Source organism: Engraulis encrasicolus, unplaced genomic scaffold (genome assembly GCF_034702125.1).
Source record: "Engraulis encrasicolus isolate BLACKSEA-1 unplaced genomic scaffold, IST_EnEncr_1.0 scaffold_36_np1212, whole genome shotgun sequence".
In the NCBI taxonomy this organism is placed as follows: domain Eukaryota; kingdom Metazoa; phylum Chordata; class Actinopteri; order Clupeiformes; family Engraulidae; genus Engraulis; species Engraulis encrasicolus.
Genome location: NW_026945665.1, coordinates 242,548 through 257,692, shown reverse-complemented (window position 1 = coordinate 257,692; position 15,145 = coordinate 242,548).

Here is a 15,145-nt window from a genome sequence, read left to right as displayed (position 1 = left end):
GCTTAGGATGGCCGTGTGGGGGTAAAAATGGCATCTATCAGAAAAACCTTCCCACTGCCATATAAATCAATAGAATTAGGCAGGTTTTTAGAGCAGATTTTGAACATTTTTTGGACTGGAAATCATCAGCCTCATCTGGCAACCCTGACTGTCATACTTAATTGTAACACCATTGACGGTAACACCGTTGACATTTCAGCCATTTTTATGGTGTTGTGCTAACTGAGGACCTCAGAAGTTCCACCACAACACCTTAATCAATTCATGTATCTGTATGCTTTATCTGTGTTTTTTCTACATGTGATTTCTAATTCAGATTCTTATGAATATGTTGATAACACTGTTGACAGGCAATTTTCCCGCTATGAGAACATGAAAAAGAATGGATTAAATTATGGAAGGATGGAGCTCAAAATTTACCAAAAAGTCTTCCCGTATCCTGCCAAAGAGGTTATGACATCACGTGATGTTATTCGTATGGCCTAAGACCAAACCATTACTGATTTATGGAGGAGGTTTCAGACCGTGACACGGTTAACACAGTTTTCGTGGACACACACAAAATGGCAAATTTCATGTATAATGGAAAGGACAGTGGTCTTTCTGACAGTTTTGTCATATTGTGATGATTACTGTGAATCAACATTTGCAATCGTCTTAGGCAAAACAGGTTTCTTTACATGCTAATATGAAGACTGAATCTGACATTTGGAAAACAGGACGGCATGAAAACGCCCAAAACCAGTATTAAATATTCATTCTTGCTGAGGGAAATAATGCTATGTCTACACTTTCTGTATTATATGAAAGATAAATGTTTTCTAATGTCCAAAACATCATTGGATGCAGTTAATAGTTAGTGGAATTGCCAAATAAAATCCACGGACTTAAAAGTGTAGGCGAATTAGAGAATCACTCATATATTGAAGTTTCCATACAAACAAATTGCCAATCTTAATCTTAAATCATTTGATAAATACTCTAATGAAAGCGAACATTTGCTTAATTATTTTGTCAAGAGTGTTATGGACAAATACTATGTCATTTCAAACATATATAAAAATACTACAGAGTTGAAACAATATATGTTTGAAAGTGCTTATGTCCCTTAGCAGTAATGTTGTCATTAATCTGTGCAACTGATATAGAAAATGTGATTGTTGAGCTTCATAAGTAGGATTTTATGAGTCACTGTGATACAGACTGACACATTTTTCATCATAAATCCCTGTAACGTCTGATTTGAATATAGTCACCCTCCTTACACAAGACTTCCTTCTCCAGAGATAATCCCTAGTGTATGTTCATAGGATTTTTCCAACACATAAGGGATCAATAGCGCAAAAACACTTTCAAAACAGTCAACCGTGTTACTCAACTGTGTTACGGTCAACAGTGCAGAGGAACAAGTCGGCACTTTTTTAGGAGAAAAAACAGAGCAGACAAACCCATCTCCCTAGAACACAAATTATTAAGCGGGCTTGCGGAGCAAGAGCAGAGCTCTTGCAGAGCAAGGCCCGTTTATAGTAATCTCTAAGTCCTGTTTCTTATTATCGTTCTTGTGCAGGGGGACAGCAAAAATAGAAAATGGATCTCCTCCTAGGCCTTTCGAGATAGAGACACCGTTCAAACACTAAAACGACCGGCTCGGCTTGGAGATCGCGTTTCGTTATAGGCTTCTCCGTGTCTCTTGTCGTTTTCCCGTTTTTGGCGATTTAGTGAAAGCCTGGGTCCCCATTGGAAACAGTGGTGGAACCTCCATGAACCAAGGTTCCGCCACTCTAGAGATTAGAGTGTAGGAGGCTTTTTCGGTCATAAAACATCAACACTTTCACCTAGAAGTTTAGTTGATGCGTTGTTAGCGAGCTCTATGGGATGTCTCCAAATTGTGAAAGTTTCATCTCCCAACTCCCAATACTTTTTAAATGGCAGGTTTGTAAAAAAAACAGGCCTGGCTCTATGGAGAATCCCAGTCTTTTGAAAAGTGCATTTTTCAAGAGATCAGCGCATGTCCCACACGGAGGTCCATTTGTGCCTGAACCCTTTCACCTATAAACTTAATTCAAAGACTGTTAGAGAGATCACAAGCATGACTCCGATCTGTGAAAAGGACACGTGCCAACTCCTTTTAGTTTTTTTACAACGATGTTGTAAAGACAAAAAACTCATTCTCATTTTCTCCCCTGTTAAAGGCTCAATACTAACTGTCTTTCAGTCAATCACAACAGGTGCAGCCAGTGAAGGATTCCATTTCAACTGTCACTGTCTCAAGATTCCATTCTTAACGAGCAGGTGCGAGCAAGCATTCTAGAAGCCTATTGTTCAGCTCTGCAATGCAATGTAATATAGTCTTGCTGGACTATGCATGACAATTAGCTGCTTGGCTTAGTGGTAATGCATGCTGCTGCATTAGAGATATGGAGGTTGAGGGTTCAAAACCCACCCGAAGCCATGTTGATTTTCTAAATATCATATGCAGCGTTCCTTGGCCGACTTAAAATGCCATGTATATCATTTAGTATGGATGGCAAATGTGCTGAATTACAGATATTGAGGTTGGGGGTTCAAAACCCAGTCAAAGCCATGTTGATTTTCAAAATTATATCATATGCAGTGTTCCTTGGCCAACTTAAAATGCCATGTATGTCATTTAGTATGCATGGCAAATGTGCTGGATTACAGATATGGAGGTTGGGGGTTCGAATCCCAGTCAAAGCCATGTTGATTTTCAAAATTATATCATATGCAGTGTTCCTTGGCCAACTTAAAATGCCATGTATGTCATTTAGTATGAATGGCAAATGTGCTGAATTAGGGATATGGGGGTTGGAGGTTCGAACCCCAGTCGAAGCCATGTTGATTTTCAAAATGATATTATATGCAGTGTTCCTTAGCCAACTTCAAATATCATGTATTGTATGTCATTTAATATCAATGGCAAAGGGGTTGGATTACAGATATGGAGGTTGTGAGTTCTAATCCCGCTCGAAGCCATGTTGATTTTCAAAATTTTATCATATGCAGTGTTCCTTAGCCAACTTAAAATACCATGTATGTCATTTAGTATATCCCCAAAACGCAGAGCTACAACACTTTCAAGATGGCTGAATCCAAGATGGCTGAATTGTTTGGCCCATAACTTCTGACTGGGTGGATGGAGTTTTTCCAAGATTTCTTTTAGCTTTGTTTTCTCAATAGTGCTTTGTTTCATCTCTGCCCCAAAAGGCAAGCCCGCTTCCAGCATTTTCTGTGAGAATGCATTTCTAGTTTTGTTTGTTTGTCTGTCAATATGGATATAAATTGGCAAAAACATACTCCTCCTCAACTGTCATCAGTGTTGCCAGATTGGGCTGGTTCCCGCCCAATTGGGCTGCTTAGGATGGCCGTGTGCGGGTAAAAATGGCATCTATCAGAAAAACCTTCCCACTGCCATATAAATCAATAGAATTGGGCGGGTTTTTAGGGCGGATTTTGGTCATTTTTTGGGCTGGAAATCATCAGCCTCATCTGGCAACCCTGACTGTCATACTTAATTGTAACACCATTGACGGTAACACCATTGACATTTCAGCCATTTTTATGGTGTTGTGCTAACTGAGGACCTCAGAAGTTCCACCACAACACCTTAATCAATTCATGTATCTGTATGCTTTATCTGTGTTTTTCTACATGTGATTTCTAATGCAGATTCTTATGAATGTGTTGATAACACCGTTGACAGGCAATTTTCCCGCTATGAGAACATGAAAAAGAATGGATTAAATTATGGAAGGATGGAGCTTAAAATTTACCAAAAAGTCTTCCCGTATCCTGCCAAAGAGGTTATGACATCACGTGATGTTATTCGTATGGCCTACGACCAAACCATTACTGATTTATGGAGGAGGTTTCAGACCGTGACACGGTTAACACAGTTTTCGTGGACACACACAAAATGGCAAATTTCATGTATAATGGAAAGGACAGTGGTCTTTCTGACAGTTTTGTGATATTGTGATGATTACTGTGAATCAACATTTGCAATCGTCTTGGGCAAAACAAGTTTCTTTACATGCTAATATGAAGACTGAATCTGACATTTGGAAAACAGGACGGCATGAAAACGCCCAAAACCAGTATTAAATATTCATTCTTGCTGAGGGAAATAATGCTATGTCTACACTTTCTGTATTATATGAAAGATAAATGTTTTCTAATGTCCAAAACATCATTGGATGCAGTTCATAGTTAGTGGAATTGCCAAATAAAATCCACGGACTTAAAAGTGTAGGCGAATTAGAGAATCACTCATAGGCTAGAGTCTAATGTCTATTGCGTCAACCTGTGCGCGCTGGTGGTAGGCTACAAATAAAGCTTGATGAAGCGTTTGGGAATCTGTTCATCAAAATGGCTAACTGGCAAGTTTTCGGTTCTTCTACGGAAATAGGAATGCACTTTAACACTAGAACTACCACGGAGGGGTCAATTGACCTTTTTACCTAAAAGACCCACAAGAGGGTCATTTGACCCTTTGGACCCCCTGCAGACACTCCTTTTGTTGTGGAAATATGGCTGTTAGCAGGTCACAGCTGTCACTTGAGTCATAGAGTCGCTTGATTATTCGAGTACTTGCAGGCCCGGGCCCGTCAGCCAAGGAAGGGGCGAACTCTGGCCCCTTCACAGGCCTGGGGGGCCCGGGCCCGGGGGCAGTTGTCCCCCCAGCCCCCCATATAGGCCCGCCCCTGCCTCTAGCGCTAGAAGTCTCTCAAAAAGAGATGAATGAAGTAAAACAAAAACAGTCATATAGTCACAGCAATGCTGCTCAATATGTTCTTCACACAGTCAATACGACCCACTGTGGTTCCAATCCTAGAGTGCACGCATATGCAGATTTTTTAGGGTAGTTTTTGATACAAAGAGAACAGCCACATAATGTTGATTATGTTCTGTTCCTGTTCAGCAAAATGCTTTGGTCATACACTGTATTGTAAAGCTGGATTCCAAATGTAAAGAGGAGGATACTGACACCCTCAGAATTGGAAACCCAGTCTGCACAGTGTTGGCTACTTATACGTTACAAAATGTTAAACAATTAATAATTGACTTACCTGCACATACTGGTGCTACAGCTCTTACTCTGCCAGTATTCCTATCAACTGATACTCTGCATATATGTTTCATAGCGATTCGTTTCTGAATTGGATTGGTCAAATAATAAATTAGTCACCTGCAATGTGGAACTCTCTTCATTTGTTAGGCAAAAATGATGTTACTTGATATATATACTAACCTGATTACGTTCCAAAATATTTTATCCCAATTAGGGGTGGGCGATATGGGCAAAAAAAGTTATCTCGATAAGTTTTAGAATTTTCACGATAACGATAATTTGACGATAATTTCCAAAAACACTTGCAAAAACCAGTAGGGCCTATTTCAGGGGGGGGGGGGGGGGTAATCAATGTGTTTGAATTGTACTGTATGGGAATTTGGCAGGGCAGGGTGAGTAAAGCAGAACATTTGTAGGCCTATGTAGCCTAAACTGCATGTTACCAAGAGGTCTGCATAAATGATGGCATGTCTACACTAGGCTACACCACAAAGCATGGCAGTATAACAAAGCTACACATTTATGCTGTCTATTATTTGTGCATGATTCCAGACTAATTTCAATTCTGCACTGGAGGTAGTAGTGCTGCATTTGTGTTGTAACTGGGGAGGGACAGAGAGTTGGGAGAAATGCTGTGCTGAAGAGCTTTTGAATTTAATAACATGCATATGCTCTGGTCTGTAAAGTAATACTTCATCACTTTGCATGAAAACATATCCATGTAAATGTAATGCCATTTTTGACTGGAAAAGTGCATGGATAGGAAACTAGGGCAGCTGCAAATTGCGTGTTGAATTTCACACATTGTAATTTAACTCACTGCGCCAGTCTAACTGAACAGTACTTGTCCACCTAAGCAGTTATGCTATCTATACATGCAGGTGGGTGTTTGAGTAGTGAGTAACAGCCACTAATAGTTGTAGAGAACAACATTGCTTAGCCTAGTTCGCTAACTAGCATGCTAACTAGCGATTTCTCAGACCAGAGACAAAGCTATTTATCTTCCTAACTATTTGGCTTTCCATAATCACAGACGGCTGCTAATTAAAGCACATAGTTTCAAAACGCCCTCAGCATCATGCAATGACTGGTTTAATGGTTGAATTCCTCATGTAAATCCACCATTTGGATAACAGCAACTCTCCTTCACTGCCCAGCAGCAGAAGCGCTGCAGGAGTGACACGCAGGGTTGCCAGATGAGGCTGATGATTTCCAGCCCAAAAAATGCTCAAAACCCGCCTAGAAGCACAAAATCCCGCCCAATTCTATTGATTTCTATGGCAAAAAATTGGGCGGGTTTTTCCTGCTAAATGCCATTTTTACCCGCACACGGCCATCCTAAGCAGCCCAATTGGGCGGGAAACAGCCCAATCTGGCAACACTGGCAGAGACACGGAAATCTTTCTATCTCTGTCTGGCAAAACGCTGCAGCCCGCCCCCCTCAGCACTGTCTGCTCATTGGTTCACAGACTTTATTCTCCAGTTCACAACAACATTACTATTGGCTGAAAGGCTTGGCTGTCGTCGCTGTCTGAATGAGTCCTGTCACAGCGCTTTTGTTGATTTAAGCGTCCTCATAATAATATCTCTATTGCAAAATTACTCATCGTCAAAACAAAATTTACGATAAATTCGCAGACGGTATATATCGCCCACCCTTACTATCAAGCCTTCATCAGTGCGTGGTACTCAGAACAAAGAAAGGGGTGCATCTTATCAAAGGGGAGGTGAGAGGTCACAAGCTGCAAAGGGTGCAAAAACATGGTGTAGCCTATAGGCAGCAACAAAAATACACCATCTATATCTTTAAAACAAAAGGAACAATAAAGAATGGAAAAAAGAAAAAGAAAAACAAGGCTGGAATTGTAGGATGTCTAAAAAAACCAAAATGTTATGAAGGCAGCAGCATGTACTAGGGCTGGTAACATTCCCCAGAAATTAAATTCGAATATGGGTCTTAAAATATGGTACGAATATCGAATATATTCGAATAGTATTATTATAATTAATTAATTCATTCATATTTTTTTCCCCCCGCTGAGAAAATCACGCCAAAAACGAGCACTGGGCACGGAATGGACACTTTAGACCGTGGGGAAAAGGCTATTGCATATCGTTCTACCGTTAATTTTATGCTGGAGATCGAATAGGTACAATTAGTGTTAAAAACTCGAAGTGGGAAAGTAGACACATGGCACTAGCCAGGCTGTGCCCTCCTAGTGGCGCAACACTTTGAACGTCGATGATAATCAGTCAAACACAGTGTGAAAGACTATCTTGGTCCGTAACTGGCGACGGTAGATGTTAGAAGCAACAAGCAATGTTGTTTGGTCGTAAGTAGCCTAAATGTCACTCTTAATTTAGGGCGTATTCATTCAGACCAGGATTGATAGACTTTCGTTTTGACCAAACGCTGTGTTTCTATCACCTGGAGTTGGTAGGAGGAGGGACCCAGATAGTCTTTCACAACGGCACCTTCGCAGATGCGCGCTCCCTCTCTCTCACTCCCCCCTCCCCCCCCCCCCCCCCACACACACACACACACACTAGCGTCACCTCAAATTCGGGCTGTAACTCGCTTGATTCCATTGCTACTTTGACAAACTCCTTGATACCGCCTGCTTCATGCATCTCATGCCCAATTCAAGCAATTCGTGACTGCCTCTTGTCGCCTTAAGCCAGCATTTGTGGCGGACAGTGCAAAAAAATGTGAAGATCCGTCACTTATCTGTAGCTACAAAAAAAGCTATTTTGCGACTTCATGGTCCTAACTCACACCTCGCCAGCTTCCATATCACTTTATTACTCGGCTCACTTTTATTCCGTGCATAGTTTGGGTGGGGGTAGAGCTCCACGTTGTAAGTCATTCACGAGACGACAACTTCTTACAATGCGGTTCGAACAGAAATAAGAACTCAAATGTCAAAACAATCCGCACGAAGCTACTCTCTATCAACAAAGCAACTTGCAGTCCTTGCTTCCTTGTTGTGACCTGTGACTGAGCTACACACAGGCCAGTAAGGGACGCACCATGGACACTTAGGAGAATCAATGCAATATATTTCGTAAATTATTCGAATATTCATTTTTGCGTTCGAATAGACATATTTTTCCCATATTCGAATAATATTCGAATGTCGAATATTATTTTACCAGCAATACACCCACCCCCCATGACGCTCGTTTGCCCATCAGAGCCCAGTGAACCTACAAAGGAAAGGAAGTACAATACATTATAAGAAACTAGTTAAAGTTAGTTCTTCATTAAGCCCATTAGGTTGGACTGTTTGGAGTGTAAATATCCAATAGGCCTCTCTTTGGAGCAGGTGGCGCTCCCTGTCGCCACCTCGTTTAAGAGGCTTGACTAACTCGATGCCCTGGAATCTAAGTGTACACACATCATGGCCACATTCATTAAAGTGTCTTGCCACAGGAGACTTAATGTCATGATTACGTATGTTGCTTTTGTGTATTCGTATTCTTAGTTCACGTTTAGTTTTCCCAAAATCCACACGGACATTTCAACAAGTAAACCACAAAAGTGGTGCGGCATGTTATTCTCCCCCTCACAGAGAATGACCGGCCGGTACGCGGGTGTAGAAAGGCATTGCCCTTAATCATTGCATTTCAGTTTACGCAGTTTCTGCAAGGGTAGTTACCCGGGTCAAGATTAGTAAGCCAGTTGGTAGCCTAGGTGGTAGGCTATGGGGTGAAACTATCAGCCCTTACCAAAGAATCTCGCACATTTGGAAATCTTTTAAAAACAAAAAGAGGAGGATCTTGGAAGGAGTGGCCAATCTGCGAGTCGCTGGACAGTATGTGCCAATGCCTTTTCACAGTTGCCTTCACGTCAGAGGAAAGAGGAGAAAAGGTTGAAGACAAAACAATGCGGTTATCAGACTTAACATCTTTTTTCTCAAGCAAGGATTCCCGTTCCATGTTACGTGCCCTGTCTAAACATGAGTCCAGATTTTCACGGTCGTAACCTTTTGGCAAAAAATGTTCATAAATAATTTTGTCCTGGCTCTCAAAATCATCAGCAGTGCTGCAAATTCTCCTGATATGCAGGAATTCACTATAGGGGAGAGATTTGTTCATTGAGGGAGGGTGATAGCTTTTAGAATGTAAAAAGTTATTTCTATCGGTAGGTTTTCGAAAAACCGACATCTGCAGAACCGGACCTGTGGACCTAGAAACATTCACATCAAGGAAAGAAATAGATGACTTGTCATACTCCAAAGTGAAATGTATCGAATCCAGCCTAGAATTCAGAAAGTCATGGAAATTGTGATGTGTTGTGTGAATTGTGAATTGTGTTCTGATTGACTGAATGGCAGTTAGTATGGTGCTCTAAGGCAGAGGGCAGAATCAGATACAGTTGTTTGTCTTTAGCTTGATGTTGCTAAAAAATTAAAAGGAATTGGCACGTGTCCTGCTCGCAGATCGGAGTCATACATTTGATCTCTCTAACAGCTAGCTCTTCTCATGAGAAGAATGATAAACAAACAGTGGCCGTGTAATAATCCACTAACATAAGATGGCTGATCTTGTTTTCAACACATCAGTTGGACAATTGAAATACTTTCAGAAAAGAAGACAAGAAACAAGGTAGTGACAAGCTCAATAACTCAGAACAGGGAGGCAACTTTGTCTATTACTGTGCTAGCAGCTCGCTAGCTATCTAGCCTGCCTGCTGCCATAATAATCGCAGATTCAGGTCATGGCACATTTGTGTTAGCTTTCTATTTCCCTTTGTCTCAGCCATTGTGTAAACAAGTTCACTATGACTTCCTCGAGATCCCAATGAGCAGTTCTTAGCCAGTTTGTTTGTAGCAGTAGTAGTTTGTTAGTTTGCTGGTCGGGGGAAACTGTGAGAATACTGGCGTTCATTGCATAAACAGTTGGAAAATAGTAGAGCTCTAGCTTGCGCTTCGGATGTCCGATCCCCCTGTTCCCCAACTGACATTATATTTAAATGAATTCACGTTTACTTGAACTGCTCACTTGTTCGCAGGGCGCTTACACGGTTTGGGGAAATTAAATGAGCGCTTTGTAATCGTCGTTTTCCCACTACCGGTTTGTAGGCTATGGATGATGGTGACGATGTGAGAGAGAGGTGCGCGTGTCTGTGTAGAATCCTGAGCGCATTGAGTTGGTGCCGAAAGCTGTATTGCCGTGGAGTGACGGACAGCCTCCGTGTGGACAGCCAATGTGTCTGTCTGATCTTATTGCATTTAACAGAGTTGGTGGGGGTGTTTAGTTGTTCATGCACGGTCTTGTACAGGTCATGCAAGTGAGAATTCAAGCTAGTTAGGAACGGTGAAATATTTGACCGGCATGTTATTAAAATGTCAGGAAGATGAACGGAAACCCTAATGCATATGTGTGTGTGTGTGTATGTGTGTATTTTGTATGTAATAAAAAAAAAATGTGGGCTGTATCGAATCGTGAAACAAACTCGTGTTAGGTGTATCGTAACAGCCCTAGATTTTAGTAATGTGTACTGTAAATATCTATATAGGATATGAAGCCTTTTAATGTGTCATTAAGTCTGGCAGCTTCATTTCCGTAGAAAAAAAACCCACCAGGGAAACTCCCATTGTCATTGTGACACAGCACACAAGTGCAAACTGCACACAATGAAATTGCATTTATGCCTCACCCGTGCAAGGGTGCAGCCCCTAATGCAGACCTAAGGGAGCATGGAGGAGGATGGGGGAGTTGAACCAGCAACCTTTGGGCTACAAGTCTGACGCCCTAACCGCTAACCCATGATTGCCCTAACAGCAGTCAGTAAAGCAGACTGAATATGTCAAGCAAGAGGATATACTACCGTATGATGTCCCTAATAATAACGATAACACACTGGAACACAGATAAAATATAGGATATGACACAAAAACTGGCTGACTGAATCTGTGAAGCAATCCCACATACAAAAACACAATATTACAAATAGGATAAAGGATAGTAAGAGAGAGAGAGAGAGAGAGAGAGAGAGAGAGAGAGAGAGAGGGGGGGGGGGGGGGGGGGGGGAATTGAATGCCACCTGGCCATCCACACAGCACATTCCAGACAAATAGACAAACATATAATAAACAAGAGCTAACAATAAATAAGCATTAAGAAACAATACACAATAGACAGTCCATCATAAAAACACACAAAACCAATAAAACCCTCAGCAGCTGTTGCTAAAAAGTCTGATTACTGCAGGGACAAAAGATCGTCTGAACCTTTCGGTGGAGCACCTGGGAAGAAGAAGCCTTTGGCTCCTGCCTCTCCTAGTGAAGACGCTGGGCAGTGGGTGGTCGCACACTGTTCACCTTCCTTAATGTCCGCTCCTCTAAAATTTGCTCCACCGAAGTAAAACACACACCCGTGATGGACCCCGCTTTCTTGATTATTTATTAGTTCCTTGGAGTGCACATCAGCGACGACCTCTCTTGGACCACCAACACTACATCACTGGCGAAGAAGGCCCATCAGCGTCTCTACTTCCTGCGCAAACTAAAGAAGGCAAGTGCTACACCCTCCATCATGACAACATTCTACAGAGGAATCATAGAGAGCGTCGTGTCCAACTGCATCACAGTGTGGGGAGGAAGCTGCATGGAGAAAAACAGGAAGACACTCCAGCGTGTTGTGAACACAGCGAAGAAGATCATTGGAGTACCACTCCCCTCCCTGCAGGACATTTACACCACACGCCTCACCCGGAAAGCACTGATGATCATCAAAGACACAAGCCACCCTGCACACAAACTGTTCAGCCTCCTGCCCTCTGGAAAGAGGTACAGGCGCCTCCGTTCCCGTACCACCAGGCTGGCGAGCAGCACAATGCACCAAGCGATCAAGATGCTGAACACTCAACCCACTCTCCCTCCACTGTCAGCCTCTAGCCAGCAAGGCCACTGGCAACCCCCCACCCCATCCCCCACCACCATATCTGCGACTGAACATTCCACCTGCACTACTATACTTGTGACTGAACTTTCAACCTGCACTAACTCAAAACATGCACACACACACACACACACACCACACACACACACACACACACACACACACACACACACACACACACACACACACACACACACACACACACACACACACACACACACACACACACACAAGCACACTGCACTTTCTGCACTAAACCCAAACATACACACACTGACACACACACACACACACACACGACACAGACACACGAACACACACACAGACGCACACCGCACCTTCTACCTGCACTAAACACATACACACACATACACACACACACACACACACACACACACACACACACACACATCCACACACACACACACACACACACACACACACACACACACACACACACACACACACACTGCTGCTGGTGTACTTGACAGACCTTTTTAATATTTATTTTTCTTCAAAATGCTACTATTACCATGTCAGAACGCTATAAAGGACTTTTTTAGGAAAGCACAAAAGCACAACAATACCTCTTAATGTATGTCCTCTACAAGTCTTCTGTTGTCCAGTCTTGCACTTTAAATGTCTGTATGAGCACTGTCTATGTCCATACTGTCTTAAGTCCATGTATAAGTACTGTCTATGTCTATACTGTCTATGTCCTTACCTAGATTAGTCTATGTCTGTATGGGAAAGCAAGAAATGTAATTTCAAATTCTTTGTATGACCAGTGCATGTAAAGAAATTGACAATAAAACCTACTTGACTTGATAATCAGCTTATTTATCTTATTTCTGTCCTCCAGTGATATCTCTCCACCCCAGCACATAAAAGCATAAAATAAAACACTTGCCACAATCCCATGATTAAAATGTGTTTAAAATAGGCCTCCCCAACTCAAATGACCTCAGTTTTCTTAAAAAAAAAAAAAAAAAGAGTCTTGATTGGGCCTTCTTAAAAATCACCCTGCTGTTCTCCTTCCAGTCCCAAGTATTTGTAAGAGGAGACAGCTTCTACAGGGTGACCTTTCATTGAAATAGGGACTGGAACATTTTTACTCTTCCTAAAATCAATAATAAGTTCCTAAGGGCGTATTCACACCTACCACGTTAGAGATTATCCATATGAATGCAGGAATAAAGAGAAACAAACAAATGTTTTCTTACTTGTGACGATTTCCTGTTGATTATAATTCCTACATATCCTCTGTGTACCTGAGAGCAGACTGCCTTACACTTTTCAACTGGACGGTAAATAAATAGTTTTTCTTTTAGGAGCCCACATCTTGACCAACCGGTTAGACAGGTTATGGGTTCACTCTAGACTACAGGAGGAGGTTTGCAAAGTTTTTTGTCTGTTCAACAGCTTGTGAACTCATCAACATATTTGACAATCTCCAGGATTTGGTCAAAAAGATGTGTAACACTGCATGTGGGGCTTCTGTGTTTTCACATCTATGACACTGATTACTGAAAGACAATTCCTGTTAAGGTTAAGTAAATTATAAATAAATGAATAATAATACATAATGAAAACTCTTACGAGCAGACTAAGTGTCATCTAAAGGCTAACTCAGTCTGGTTCATAACATTGTCTACAGGTTTGTCTAAGATTCCCTAACAACAACTGCTGATAAGAAAGTCATATGATCAGGGTTTGCTGGTGTGGTTGCAAAATTCTTCACATAGCCGTGTACCTGAAGATGGCACTACGCCTCGCCCGTAGTTACCACCTCTCCAAACAACTATGTGACTGCACCCTGTTTTCTTGGTGTGATGCCAAGGTAGGAGGAGACTGATAGGAATCTACTGAGGCCTGTTAAAGACATACTGTACATGTAGATATGATCTGTTATGAACCCTTGCGCCCCCTACTGGTCATGTTGGTCATGTGGTAAACACTCACACATTCCATGTACAATGTTTATACATACTTTATGTCGCAGTGTACGAAATGTCTATGTGTGCCTTACTTACTATGAGGAAAATTAAGATTTTGTGTGTAGTCTACAGTTAGAATTCCACAGTCTATGAATCATCTGGACTCATATTTAAAGCAGAATTACTATGAGGAAAATGAAGACTTTAGGAAGTGTGTCGTCTATAGGAATTACTGTATGCATGATAGAGGATTTATTTTTACATTGGGCCTACGAAAATATGTTTGAGGGACCGTTCGGCCTGAACATAAATATGCCATTAGAATTGGTAACACTGATTATTCGATATCCGATATATTTCAGCGTATATACCATGTTATTTGCCATGTTATTTGCCATTAGGACTTTTCCTTTGAAAGTGGATGCTCTAATGCTAATCCGCCACATACTAAGTGACGTCACCCACTTGCAAACTCAAAATACCTATAAGGTGTAGTTCCATTTTGTCTCCTGCCATTAATAAGCAAGTGTGTGTGTGTGTGTGTGTGTGTGTGTGTGTGTGTGTGTGTGTGTGTGTGTGTGTGTGTGTGTGTGTGTGTATGTGTGTGTGTGTGTGTGTGTGTGGTGTGTGGTGTGTGTGTGTGTGTGTGTGTGTGTGTGTGTGTGTGTGTGTGTGTGTTGGGCGGCCATTGAGGGTAGTGGATTTAAAACCAGAGGGTTGCAGGTTTGAATCCCACCCTTCCCCACTTCTCCTTACACCTTCGTCCATGGCTGAGGTGCCCTTGAGCAAGGCACCTGACCCCACACTCCAGGGACTGTAACCAATACCCTGTAAAAGTAATTGTAGTAAGTCAATGAAAAAGCATCAGCTAAGTGTACAAATAGCACAATGGATTCCATTGGGTCAGAACCATATGTGTCTTCAGAAGCTTCAACTCTTCATCTGTCTGCTTTGTTTCCAGAGCGTTCAGACCCACATGTGTCTCTCTGTTTGTCTATCAGGCCTGGCTGTATTGGGGTCTGGGTTTGTTAAGAATGTTAAAATCAGTTCAGATCAGTTAAAAAAAACAAACATTTTACCACCTGATTCGATCAAACGGGCCAACATGCATATGATATGACTGCCACTACTCCTACTTCGTCGTCAGGGCCGAGATGTCATTTTTTAAAGAAAAAAACCCATTCATTTGATGCAGGGGGTTGGAACGTTGCCA